This window comes from Pinus tabuliformis, chromosome 1_2 (assembly GCF_031772625.1).
Source record: "Pinus tabuliformis cultivar Carrire ecotype Pingquan chromosome 1_2, CPIR1, whole genome shotgun sequence".
Taxonomy (NCBI): Eukaryota; Viridiplantae; Streptophyta; class Pinopsida; order Pinales; family Pinaceae; genus Pinus; species Pinus tabuliformis.
The window spans coordinates 750,176,323-750,190,468 of record NC_142298.1 but is presented as its reverse complement, the minus strand read 5'-3'; the positions used below and the strand labels follow the sequence as shown (position 1 = coordinate 750,190,468).

Genomic DNA, 14,146 nt, shown 5'->3' with positions numbered 1-14,146 from the left:
GTCTAAAAAATATGAAGCCTTCTGCATCCCTTTTTAAAAGCGAACAATGATAATAAGTTCAAACTAAGAAGCTCTACATAATTAATTGATCCCCTTCCCAACCCACTTGGAAGCTTAAATGAGTGATTTTTAGACAAGTATAAAATTGTTCCATTACCAAACACACCCCTATCAAGGGACACCCCATCAAAATAACCTAACGAAATAGAACTATCCACTTCTTCAACAATAATGTTTTGGGGTTTATCTAATACAATATCATTGAGAATTAAGTCATATATGGAAATGGTTTAGGACAACCACTTTGACAGAGAAGAGAGACTAGGATTGAAAAACGACTTTATTTCTATCTAGCCAAATTCTCCAACAAAAATTGGAGGGAGGTTTCTAATTTTTTGGGACTGCATTTTCCCACCACGATTTCTAGGCATCTTTGCATGAAGGATCCTACCATCCGAGATTTAAATATAAATTCATGCTTACTGTGCTCCATACTATAGAGGAATAAAGACGTTTAAATAAAAAATAAAAAATTATCTCCTTTGTGTTTTTACATAGAGCACACCAACTTGGCCCCATGAAACATCTTTTCTATAAATTGTCCCCTATGGGGGCCTTATTTTCAAGAATGCACCATAGGAACAACTTTGATTTTGTAGGGCATCACAACTTCCAAATTTTTCTTCACCACCACTCCACATTCTTCGTCTCTCTATCAAAAATGATGTGCAAGTAACCCATCTTTGGAGAGTAAACAAAGCATGAACTGACCATAAAGAATCTACATTCTCACTGCTTCTAACATGTGAGATATTGAGAGTGTTTATGTAATCCCAACAATGGGATGTAAAAGCATTAGGTAGAGTTAATTATGTAGCACTAGCCCATCATTGAGCCCACAAATATGTGCTTTCCAGATCTACCACCTGGCTCAAGGTATACTTTTCATTGTCATTTAGAAATTCCACTAAGGCCAAAGGCAACCAGTAGTTTGCATTGCATCCAATCCATGGATCCGCTCCAATTCTAACTCTTTCACCAGATTCATCCCTCTGAGCTAGACCACTCTCAATCACATTGAAAGATGCCAAAATTACGTTCCAGACCACTCAGACATTAGACCTGGATTTATTTAGGAGTATGACCCATTTTTTAATAGATAAGGGATATATATATTTCTTATTTACCACTTCAACCCCTATACTTACAAAATCTAGTAGCCTCCATCCTACCTTTGTTGTTAAAGGTTTAGAGAAGTGGAATATATTTTTTAAACCCTCAGCCTCCCCATTTCTTGGGTAAAGTGATTTTGTCCCACCTTACCCAAGGAAAAGCTCACCCATCCTTTGAACCCTTCCATAAAAATATAAAGCAAGGTTGATGAATTAAATTGAGAATCCATTTTATGATCAATGAAAGAGACATCCAAAATACAAGAATGGCTTCCAAAACTGATTTTATAAGCACAAACCTGCTCACTCTAGAAAGCCATTGGAAGCTCCAAACTTGACTGGCCTATCATGCAAAGAATATACAATGGAAATGACGAAGGAAGACTATCCACTACCGATAATATCAGGTCTCTCACTCAATGCATTAAATAACTCTTAGTTTATTCAGTCACCACAAATCTAACCCTCTGCCCGACAATCCTTACGAATGAGGAGATGAGGCCTCACTATGTTGAGATTTGCTTCTTGTTGATGAGTCTTGGGATTATTTTGTTTCTCCAATTGGTGCTCTTTGTCATTTATGTGGATTTCATGATTCCATGATTCTATGATTTTTCAGACCAAGATTCCATGATTGTTCCCATAATGGGCTTCCATTTCTCCAATGGAGAGAGATTAATTCTTCCACCTATAAATCATCTAATTCCATTAGATATCAATGAAGGGTAATGGAGTTTAGGTATCGTCTCCATCTTCCCTTGGTGTGACCAAAGTCAGGAACCTGGTGGGCTACCTCCTCAAGGATTTCAGAATCTAAAAATTATCCTTGGTGATCGGGTGAGAGGGTCTCGAGATGGTGAATCCCATCACAAATATTGAGAGGGATAGTTGAATGGAAAATGGCCACAAACTCCTAATCCTAGGACTAGGCTCATGTTCTAGTTTGTGAGCCATAACCACGTCCCCCTTGATGATTGCACGTGTTTCTGAGGCATGATGCATAAGAAAGGGAAACATTAATCACAAATATTAAGACTGAAAACCAGAGGAGGAATTACAGAGACAAGGAATATTAGGAGGAAGACTGAAACAAGGGTTGGGGAGAGGCCTGGTCAGAGAATACTAGCACATGATGTCAGGGCAAAGAGGCAAGTTAGTAGATAAACTTCCTTAGGTAGGGAGGGCTTCCAATAGTTGCTAAAACAACACAGACTAGAATGTTAGTTACTAGAAACTACTATATAACAAAATAGACTGAAGTCATTAAATTCAAGGAAAAACAAAATGTGAATAGAGCTTAGAGAGTTAAGAAGTACCCCAAAGAAATTCATCCATGTTGTCCAAACTTGTGAACGTTGTAGAGCTAAAGACGGTCTTGAGATGGTGAATCCCATCACGAGTTTTGAGAGAGGTAGTTGAATGGAAGATGACCACAACCTCCTAAGCTTGGGACTAGGTTTGTGTTCTACTTTTGGGGCCACATCCACCTCCCCGTCGATGATTGCACATGTGTTTCTGAGGCATAATGCATAGGAAAGGGAAACAACAATTATAAAGATCAAGATTCAAAACGAACGGAGAAATTACAGAAATAGGGAATATTAGGAGGAAGACTGAAACGAAGGCTAGGGTGAGGCCTAGTTAAATAATACTGGCATATGACATCAAAACAAAGAGGCAAGGTAGCAGATAAAATTCCTCAGGTAGGGCAGGGCTTCTAACAGTTGTTGAAACAATGCAGACCAGAATGCTAGTTACCAAAAACTACTATATAACAAAATAGGTTGAGGTCATTAAATTCAAGGTCAAAAAAAGTTAAGAGAGTCAGGAAGTACCCCAAAGAAAGCCACCCATGTTGTCAAGACATGTGAATGTTCTGTAACTAAAGATAGGGTAATGACCACTACAGTAGAAAACAACAACTCTGGAAGAAACCACAATATTTAGTGAGAAACATTGTTCAAACATATGACATTGTCATTGAATTTTCCATCTTGCTTTCTCTATGAGCACCAATCCATCCAGACTCCATCAACTTGTCTAGGGCACGAACAATCCTCGACCACCACAGCTACATTGTTTGTCATGAGTAGGCACATTTCAAGAAAAAACAGGTAGAAAACTCCCCAGAATTACATGGAATTCATCATGCATGGGCCTCTCAACATTAGAAGACCACAGAAGAAATCCCACTCGCAGTGAGGGAAGGGAACTAACACAATATAAAAGTCACAAATGGTAAGCTCTACAGTTGGAGCTGAAACAAAGTATGACTTTCCATGTCCATAAATTATGAAAGGAACACTAGCATGCTTAGTACATGAAGAAAGTTGGCAATGTCAACCCCTTAAATTATTTGTAAGGCGATGGGGTGACAAACTCGCCCCTAATCTTTTGCATTCTCTAGTTAAACACCCTGCGCCCCTAATCTCTTGCATTCTCTAATTAAACACCTTGTTTGAAAATCATTATAAAATGAAAACTTTCTAAATTAATATGAAATCCTAATCACCCACTTACACAATCATAGAATCACTTATCCTAACTTCCATAAGTTGTTGTGGAATATGAAGAGATTTGACCATCAATACTCTTTGAAAATATATAAGATTCTAGCTATCTTTTTATATTTTAATTATAAAATATTATAGCAATAGCTTTCGGACGAAAGTGGATTTTTAAAATATCTAATGTAGTTAAAATTAAATATTAAAAAATATAATATATTATTATATTTTAATATAAATTTATATTTTACAAATATAATAATTTGAAGATTCAAGGATTACAATGCACTAAATAGCTCTTAGTTTATTGTGTCGCCACACATCTAACCCTTTGCCAGACGATCCTTACGAACGAGGAGATGACGCCTCGCTACGTTGAGCTTTGCTTCTTCTTCATCACTCTCGGGATGCTTTTGTTTCTCCAGTCTGCGCTCTCCTCTGATAGCGGCCACAGATGCACGAAAACCAAGCCCTTCTACAAGCTCGACGAAGTCTCCTCGACTGTCGGAGTTGAACACAAAAGAGAGTCGAAGGCGAAAGGGCGTGCGTGGAGGTTGGAAGTGGTGCACAGGGACACTCTGCTGCCCGCCAACGCTCGCCCATCGTACGAGCGACGGTGGGAGGAGACGCGGAAGCGGGATGCCGCAAGAATTCGGGGACTGGAGCAGCGGATAGAGAGGAGATTGAACAAGTCGGCGGGAAGCTATGCAAAGGTGGCGGAAGATTTAGGGGCCGGGGTCGTGTCGGGACTGGCGGTGGGGAGCGGTGAGTACTTCACGCGCATAGGCGTGGGAACGCCGGCAAGGGAGCAATACATGGTGATCGACACGGGCAGCGACGTGACGTGGATTCAGTGCATGCCATGCCGCAAGTGTTACCGGCAGATGGATCCCATTTTCAACCCCTACTCCTCCGCTTCCTTCTCCGCTTTAAGCTGCAACTCCGATGCGTGCAGTCAGCTTGACGTCCACGTCTGCTCTCGCAGCGGCGGCTGCGCCTACAGAATCGACTACGGCGACGGCTCCTACACCATTGGGGTCATGGCCACTGAGACGCTGACATTCGACGACACCTATGTCCGTGACGTGGCCATCGGCTGCGGCCGCTACAACACCGGCCTCTTCGTAGGGGCAGCGGGGCTTCTGGGCCTCGGGGCTGGGCCGCTATCCCTCCCCTCGCAGCTCGGGGAACAGTTGGACGGTGTTTTTTCGTACTGCCTCGTTGACAGGTATTCCGAGTCATCCGGCACGCTCGAATTCGGGGCGCAATCCGTTCCCAAGGATTCCTTCTTGACGCCCATGGCAAAAAACTCCCTTCTTCCTACCTTCTATTATCTCTCCCTCACCGCATCAGCATCGGCTGCACTTTCCTCAACTCCATCCCGGACGACGTCTTCTCCATCGACGACACGTCGGGCCGTGGGGGTGTCATCCTCGACTCCGGCACTACCCTCACCTACCTCCAGACGGCTGCCTACGAAGCAATGAGGGACGCTTTCATTGCGGGTACCCAACATCTTCCCAGAGCCGAGGGAAACTCCGTCTTCGACACCTGCTACGATCTGTCGGACCAACATGATTCCGTCATGGTTCCGGGAGTGGACTTCCACTTCTCCAACGGGAAGATCTTATCTCTCCCAGCTAACAATTACGTGGTTCCGGTGGATGCCATGGGTACTCATTGCTTCGCCTTTGCGCCCACCGACTCTGCTCTCTCTATCATGGGGAATATCCAGCAGCAGCATATTGGGGTTTCCTACGATTCTACCAACAGTCAAATTGGCTTCGCCCTCGATCATTGCTGATGCGGAATCTTCTGCTGTTGCTTATGTATATTATGGTCTATTTCCAAAGGAATTATAAATAATAATGGTCAACCTGGTACAATCAGTGAATTGTAGAATTTGAAATATTTTAGATATTTGATCGATAGTACTTGGTTGCTATTTATCAGATTTCAAAAAATATAATTCAAAGTCTGCAATTTAGACCATCCATTTCCAAAAATCCATATGAAATTATGGAGGTTTGCTTTATGTAATTATTTTACTCTATGTTTTAATGTGAAAGTGTGACTGTATGTTTGTTATGTGAAAGTGTGACTGTATGTTTGTTAGATTAGGAGTCTGATGGTTAGATTACAATTTATGGATTGTATTTTAAGAGATTTTTAGAATTTTATTTGATTTAAAAGATTTTATATATAATTATAACAAAGAATATATTTTATTATTAATAAATAAAACATATAAATAATTTATAGTTTAGGGGAGGCCGATATAGTTAAAGGAAGTACTTATTTTTCTAGCCTTTTTACAATGAGACTATATATTTTTAACTAAAATTTAGATATTATTAACAAAATTGTTATTCATTTTTATCAAAATTTAGAAATTTAGTAAAGACAAAAATTTAGTTAACATTTTAACATTTTTAAAATTCATCATCTTAAAAAGTGTAGTGTTTAAAACTATGTGGGAGATTTTGTCTTTTCTACATTTATAAAAACACTATGTCAAAGAACTCAACTTACTCTCAAGATTTAAAAAATTATATTCAACCAATTATGTTGACAACATTAAAATTTCATGTTGTAGTTTGATCATACAACATGATATCGCTCACAATGATCAATATGAATTGGTAAAATATAACTTTTTTAGGTGGATGACATGGCATTCAAAAGACGAATAGCCATACAAACCATTAAAAGGTTCTCATTGCACATTTAGTAAAAGGTTTTATGATTGATGTGCTTTTGAATGATGCATAAAATTTCATTTTTTTTCTTTTAATTTCATTAGTGAGATATGTTTGGGGCAATTGAACTTATGATCACATTAATACACAAGCACAAACTTTTTACCAATTGTGTTACCACCAACAAACCTCTTTCCTAAAATTTAATGTATTATAATTTTTATTTTTAAAATTCAACATATTATAAATTTTTAATTATTTTTTTAATAATTTTTAACTTTTTATTTTATACATTTATCTTAAATGTTTTATAGATTTTTAAAACAACACCACTTTGCCAAATTATCATAGAATAAAATTCCATGAAATTTTCTTACACAATAAAAATTGTGTTTGAATTATTATTTTTAAATAAAAATACTTGCTTCCTAAACACTCATATGGATCTTCTTCTTCAACAATGTAGGGAATTTACATTACCATTATTATAATCATTTGTTGTTGTATTTGAGTATTATCTCTCATCTTTGAAATGAAACTCATGTAATTTTTTTTAATCATTTTCATTTTTATATTTTCTTCTAAACTATGTAATATTATATATTTCTTTATACACTATTTTTTGTGATTTAACATATAATTTTGTTTTGAGTGTCATTTATGGTATATGATACATATGGCAACATATCATATTTCTTAAATATAACATCATAATATTTGCATTACACATATTTTTATTTTTATTTAGAAGTGGTGCATAAGGACACTCTTCTGCCCTTACAACGCTCGATCGTCCTACGAGCAACGGTGGGAGGAGACGACGAGGCAGGATGCCACCAGAGTCCGATGACTAGAGAACGAGATAGAAAGAAGAGAGAGAGAACCAGTTTTTATAGGGCATAAGATTTTATTACGCAGTTGTCTATAATGAGATTTTTTGGAAGTCTTTTCGGTGGGTTTTTCTGGTCAAAATCCGAAAGCAATTTATTAGAATCGCAAATTTGATAGCTAGTTTCTGCACAATCAAAGCGTCCTAGGGGTTTTTCAGGTGCTGAATCCAAATATGCAGTTAAAAAACCATTTTAACTACAACAAATCAATATTTAACCTCAATTTCTTCCACGGGATTCCGTGATCAGAATCTCCAAAAAATGGCATTATAGACAACTCCTTTTATTACCATGCACTTCTGGTGGTTGTTGCATAAAATTTCAAATTTCTTTTTTTCCCTTTAACATATTGTTAAAAATTTAATTATTTTTTAATGATACGCCTTTATATAAAAATGTGTATTTCTATTTGCCCTAAAATATACATGTTTACAAAATTATAAATCTAACAGCACACAATTCAATTATCAATAACATGGCCAAAGAGATTAATTTTTTTTTTTACTAATTTTGGACATTAGGTACATGAGAACATGCTAGTACATTTAATCTTATATATATGATTATAATTCTAACGAACCATCAATACAATTCGAATGATGAAATTAACCATTTACATTATTTTAATTAAAAATATAATTTTAGTGATAGAAAGTAATTATAAATATACTTTTAATCTTATTTATAAATACTATGTTAATTGTGAATATAATTTTAATAATAAAATTAATTATAAATATTAATTTTAATCAAGTATTTTAGTAGTTGGATCCTGTAACCTTTATATATACATAATTATTTTAATTATTTTCTTAATGGTGTAATATGGGTAATTTACATCTTTATTATTATGATATTTTGACGTTGACTTTTGTACTGGGGCATTATTTCCCATATATTTTTCAAAATATAATTAATGTAGTCTTTGCTTCATAAATGATGATGATGATTAACGTTCACTAAGACCGATATGGTCAGATCTTAAGAAAGAAACAATTAATTGAGATTATTTAAAATTTTATTACTGTGATAAAAAAGGAGGGAAAGAAGCCTTTTGAGGTCACTATAGTTTTTTTGATTGAACAAGTCAGAGAGGTTCGTCCTAGGACAAATGTTTTGGGAATCAGAACATATGTGAGTAAGGCTCAGAGAATCCAAGAGAAAGTGTGATAAAAAAGGAGGGAAAGAAGCCTTTTGAGCTCACTATAGTTTTGCTTATTGAATAAGTCAAGGAGGTTGGTCTTGGGGCAAATGCTTTGGAAATCAGAACATATGTGAATAAGGCTCAGACAATCCAAGAGAAAGTTCTTTTCATGTCTGACTCTCTTAGTATCATAGAGGAGGCATATTCTTTCATCCCAAGGTACCTTGGGAATAGACCAACGTATGGCTTCACTCCATAGTGTAGGTTTTAACCCCATACAGAAATTACCTGCATACAAATTCTAAAACACAGAAAATAAATAATGTGAGAGCAGAACACATAAAACACATATACACAGAGATTTTCCCCTGGATCCCAAAACTGAGACTACCAGCTTGATTTTTCATTATGTTCCTTTCAATGTTATAATACATATTTATACATGCCGAAGCATCCAATACCGTGGATCAAAAAACCATCGCGTCCAAAAAACATGTGCGAAAATCATGCACAAAACCATAGGTGGATCCGCCCAACCTAACATAGGGTCCAAAACCAAAATTTTCCGAGGTGCTGCCCCGGACCCCATAAAGTGGAGTTACGGGTGCCCCTCAAACCCCCTATTAACTTTGTGGAAATAATATAACACAACCCAACATTCTCCCACTTGTTGTTTTCTTTCCATAGGGGGCCACAAGAGAGCTTAGTCATTTTTCCAGCCCTGAAATGCCCATTGTCTCTCTACATCAAGAGAACTTCTCAGAGCTCACAGATTTTGTCAATGCATCTACAATATTCTTCAAAGTGTCCACCTTTACCAGCAACACCTTTTTGTCTTCTATCATATCCCTCACAAAGTGATACTAAACATCAATGTGCTTTGTCTTTGAATGATATGCGGGGTTCTTTGCCAAGAAAATTGCACTTTGGCTGTCACAGTCTATCCTTATAGCTTCCTGTACTAACCCCATACTTGAACACAATCTCTGCAACCAAACTACTTCCTTGCTTGCATGAGTGGCTGCCATGTATTTTGCCTCTGTAGTTGACAGTGCCACTACAGATTGTTTCTTACTCATCCAACTGACTGCACCTCCAAATAGGTTAAACACATACCCACTTGTAGATCTTCTCTGATCCAGATCTCCAGCCCAATCTGCACCAACAAAGCCATGAATATCCAACCCTCTATCCAATCCTGGTCTTCCTTGGTAGCACAAACCATAATCACTAGTGCCACGCAAATACCTGAAAACCTGCTTCACTGTTGTCCAATGCTCCTTCCCTGGTTTTGACATAAACCTGCTCAATACTCCCACTACATGTGCAATGTCTGGTCTAGTACAGACCATTGCATACATCAAGCTACCGACTGCACTTGCATATGGAACACGGGACATGTCCTCTTCCTCTTCTTATGTCTTGGGACATTGTTCAGCAAATAACCTCACACCTACAGGAATAGGAACCTTCACCGGTTTACTATCATGCATATTAAACCTCTGCAATATTGTCTCGACATACTTCCTCTAGTTTAACCAGAGCTTCCTCTTTGCCCGATCTCTTTTAATTTTCATGCCCAAAATATAGTTTGCAGCACCAAGATCTTTCATGTCAAATTTGGAGGACAATTGGGTCTTCAAATCCTAGATAACTTCTTTGTCATTTCCAACCAACAACATATCATCCACATACAAGACTAGATAAATAACACGGTCACCAATTAATTTAAAATACACACAGTGATCTGCTTTGCTTCTGGTGAAGCCAAGTCCCGTATAATGTATCAAATTTCTGATACCACATCCTTGGTGACTGTTTTAACCCATATAGAGACTTCTTTAATTTACATACCATTTCTTTCTTACCCTTCACCACAAAGCCTTCAAGTTGCTTCATGAAGATCTCCTCTTCGAGATCCCCGTGAAGAAATGCTGTCTTCACATCCATCTGTTCTACCTCAAAATCAAAAGCAGCAGCAATAGATAAAAGTAATCTAATAGAAGTTACCTTGGCAACAGGAGAAGAATTATCACCAAAATCAGTTCCCGGCACCTGGGAATAACCTTTTGCTAGCAATCGAGCTTTGTATTTCTCCACCTTTCCTTCTGCATTTGTCTTCTTTTTGAACACCCATTTGCTGCCAATGGGTTTCCTTCCAGCCGGCAACTCCACCAGATCCCAAGCCTCATTTTTGTGCAAAGATGTCATTTCATCAACCATGGCCTCTTTCCAGAGTTTTCCATCCTCTGAATCCACTGCTTCCTTCACAGTTCTGGGATCATCATCAGTAATAGACAAAGCAAAATTTAAACAGAAAGCAGATGGACTATACCTTTCTGGCTGCCTTCTTTCTCGAACTGAGCTTCTCACAACCAGATTTTGTGGCTCTTCATCTTCTGATGCCTCCTCTGTTGTAGAGTCTGATTCTTCCTCCTTTAGCTCAAACTCTATCTTCTCAGGTTCCTTTGGTTGGACTTCATGTTTAATAACATCTTTCACCTCTCTGAACACCACATTTCGGTTGTACACAACCTTCCTTGTTACTGGGTTCCAAAGCTTATAACCCTTTAAACCATCCTTATACCCAATAAAGATGCACTTTTCAGATTTACTATCCAACTTGGTTCGTTTCTCCTTTGGAACATGTACATATGCATCACATCCAAATACCCTCAGATGTGAAAGAGAGGGTTTCTTACCAGTCCATACCTCTTGTGGAGTCTTATCCTCCAACGCTAATGAAGGTGACCTGTTGACTAGGTAACATGTAGTATCCACCACCTCTGCCCAGAATTCCTGTCCTAAACTGACACCACTGAGCATGCTTCTTGCCCTTTCCATCAACATCTTGTTCATTCTTTCTGCAACTCCATTTTGTTGAAGTGTATATGGAGTAGTCTTCTGCCGTGCTATACCACATTTCTTGCAGAATTTTTCAAATTCCTTACTGCAAAACTCTCCACCATTATCTGTCCTCAGCACCTTTATCTTCTTCTCTGTCTGGTTTTCCACTAGAGCCTTAAATTCTTTAAACCTATCAAAGACTTCAGATTTCTTCTTAAGGAAATATATCCATGTATTCCTTGAGAAGTCATCTATAAATGATACATAGTACACAGACTTACCGAGTGATGGAACCTTCACACGTCCAAACACATCACTGTGCACAAGCTCTAATATATGTTTCGCCCTCTTACCACCAGAGGGGAAACTCACTTGATTATGCTTCCCGTATACACAATTTTCACAAAAATCAAAATCCAGAGAACTATTACTTATATCTTCTACCATACCTTTACCATGAAGTATTCGAAGGCCCTTCTCTCCAATATGTCCAAACCTTTGATGCCACAACATGGTCTTTTCTCCAGAGACCACTAGATTTTCTGCTCCACTTTCAGGAACCACGAAACTGTTGCACCCATCAACAATAGTGCTACCTTCCAGCTTGTACAGAGTTCCAATCTGAACTCCCCGCATCAATACTAGTGCTCCCCGAACCATCTTGCAGGTATCCTTCTCAAACATTGTTTTTACACCTGCATCATCCAGCTTATTAACAGAAATAAGATTTCTGGCTAATGCAGGAATATGCAGAACACTCGAAAGTGTTCTAACCCTTCCACCTTGCAGCTTCAACTTTACTTTTCCACGACCAATGATTCTAACCTTCCTTTCATCCCCCAAGAAGACATCACCACCATCATATTTCTCATACTCACAGAACCACTCTCTATGGGGAGTGAAGTGAAAGGATGCACCTGAGTCAATCAACCATGCCTCATAATCTACATGTGTACTTGAAGAAGCCAAGTACACATCCCCACCTTCATCTGAGGTGGTTTTCGCCTCTGCAGAAGGAGCCTCATCAAATCCCTTTCCTTTATCAGGAGCTTTAGATTTACAGTCCCTTTTGAAGTGGCCTTCCTTTCCGCATTTCCAGCACACCACCTTTACAGGTTTTCCCGGAGATTTAGATCTCCCTCTAGATTTAGATCTCCCACTCGATGACTTATTTTTGTTTCTGTTCTGGGACCGTCGTCGTACAGACAAGGCATCACCATTTTGGATCTCCATATTTTTCCGTCTCATCTCCTCCGTCAGCAAGGCTGAGACTATTTCATCAAACTGCAAGGCAGTTGCATTGCTACCTATTGCAATAACCAGACTATCCCACGAATCTGGTAGAGAACACAACAAACTGATGCACTTATCTTCATCTAAATTTTTAATACCAACAAATGCTAACTGACTTACCACAGTGTTAAATGCGTTCAGATGCTGTCACCGAGTCTCCATCTTTCATCCTCAGGTTATACAGCTTTTTCTGTAGGAACAGTTTATTCACCAGAGACTTAGATTGGTACAAAGTCCCTAACTTGTCCCACAAAGCCTTTGCTGTAGCTTCCCCTAATACATTCAACAATACTGAATCTAAGACACACAATCGTATTGTGCTCTTTGCCTTCGAATCCAACTTCTTCCATTCTTCATCGGACACTCCCGTTGGTTTAGTACCCGGATCTACCGCGATCCACTAATCTTTATCCACCAACAGGTCCTCCATCTCGAGTTTCCAAAACTCAAAACTCTGACCATTAAATTTCTCGATCTCTATCTTTCCATTGCTCGCCATCTTCTTTCACCACCAGAATCGATCTCGCAGATCTCCCACTGAACAGGGTCTACCACAGGCTTGAGCGAAACCCCTCAAAAACAAAGGCGTCCCCTTGAAGCCAAATCTGCTCTGATACCAAATGTAGGTTTTAACCCCGTACAGAAATTACGTGTAGATGAATTCTAAAACACAAAAAATAAATAATGCGAGAGCAGAACACATAAAACACATATACATAGAGATTTTCCCTTGGATCCCAAAACCGGGACTACAAACTTGATTTTTCATTATGTTCCTTTCAATGTTATAATACATATTTTATGCCTAAACATCCAATACCATGGACCGAAAACCATCACGTCCAATACCATGGACCAAAAAACCATCGCGTCCAAAAAACATGTGCGAAAATCATGCACAAAACCATAGGTGGGTCCGCCCAACCTAACATAGGGTCCAAAACCAAAATTTTCTGGGGCGCTGCCTCGGACCCCATAAAGTGGGGTTACGGGTGCCCCTCAAATCCCCTGTTAACTTCGTGGAAATAATATAACACAACCCAACACATAGTTCATGAGACTTAGTTCTAATCCTTGCAATATTCATTCTCTTCTTAGCAACATCTTTACATTTTCTTCTACAACATTTATTTTTCCCTAAGAAAAATCGTAATTTTCATCCATTGTAGTGAAAATTACATTTTTACATATGCACTTGCGTGCCAAAAAATTGTAAGTAAAAATGGGACTTATAAGCCCATATCATGTCCCATCATATAATATGTCAAAAGATAAATACAGATCATAAAAAATACATACAAATAGTCAAGCTATTCATGAGATAAATACTGAGAACCATGAGGAAATACCAAAAAACTAAAAGTTTTCAAAAAATTTGGTCATTCAACTACTCGCCTTTAGAGAAAGTTCTATGATAGTACTCTAGTGAATTTTCCACTAAATGCTCCTAAATATTCCAAGTCCCCATATCCTATCCTACACCAACCTTGGAAAGACATTTGCAATAATGTTCCTTTCCATGTGGATGTGACAACATGTAATCTGATCAAAAGAAAACTTTAACCTCAAAAATTCATCAAAAATCAGAAACATT

At 38.2% G+C, this 14,146-nt stretch overlaps 1 pseudogene; it reads left to right on the top strand.

The window, feature by feature from the left end:
• The first annotated feature begins 3,983 nt into the window (after window positions 1-3,983).
• LOC149207946 (protein ASPARTIC PROTEASE IN GUARD CELL 2 pseudogene) lies at window positions 3,984-5,524 on the top strand (annotated as a pseudogene).
• Window positions 5,525-14,146: the final 8,622 nt, after the last annotated feature.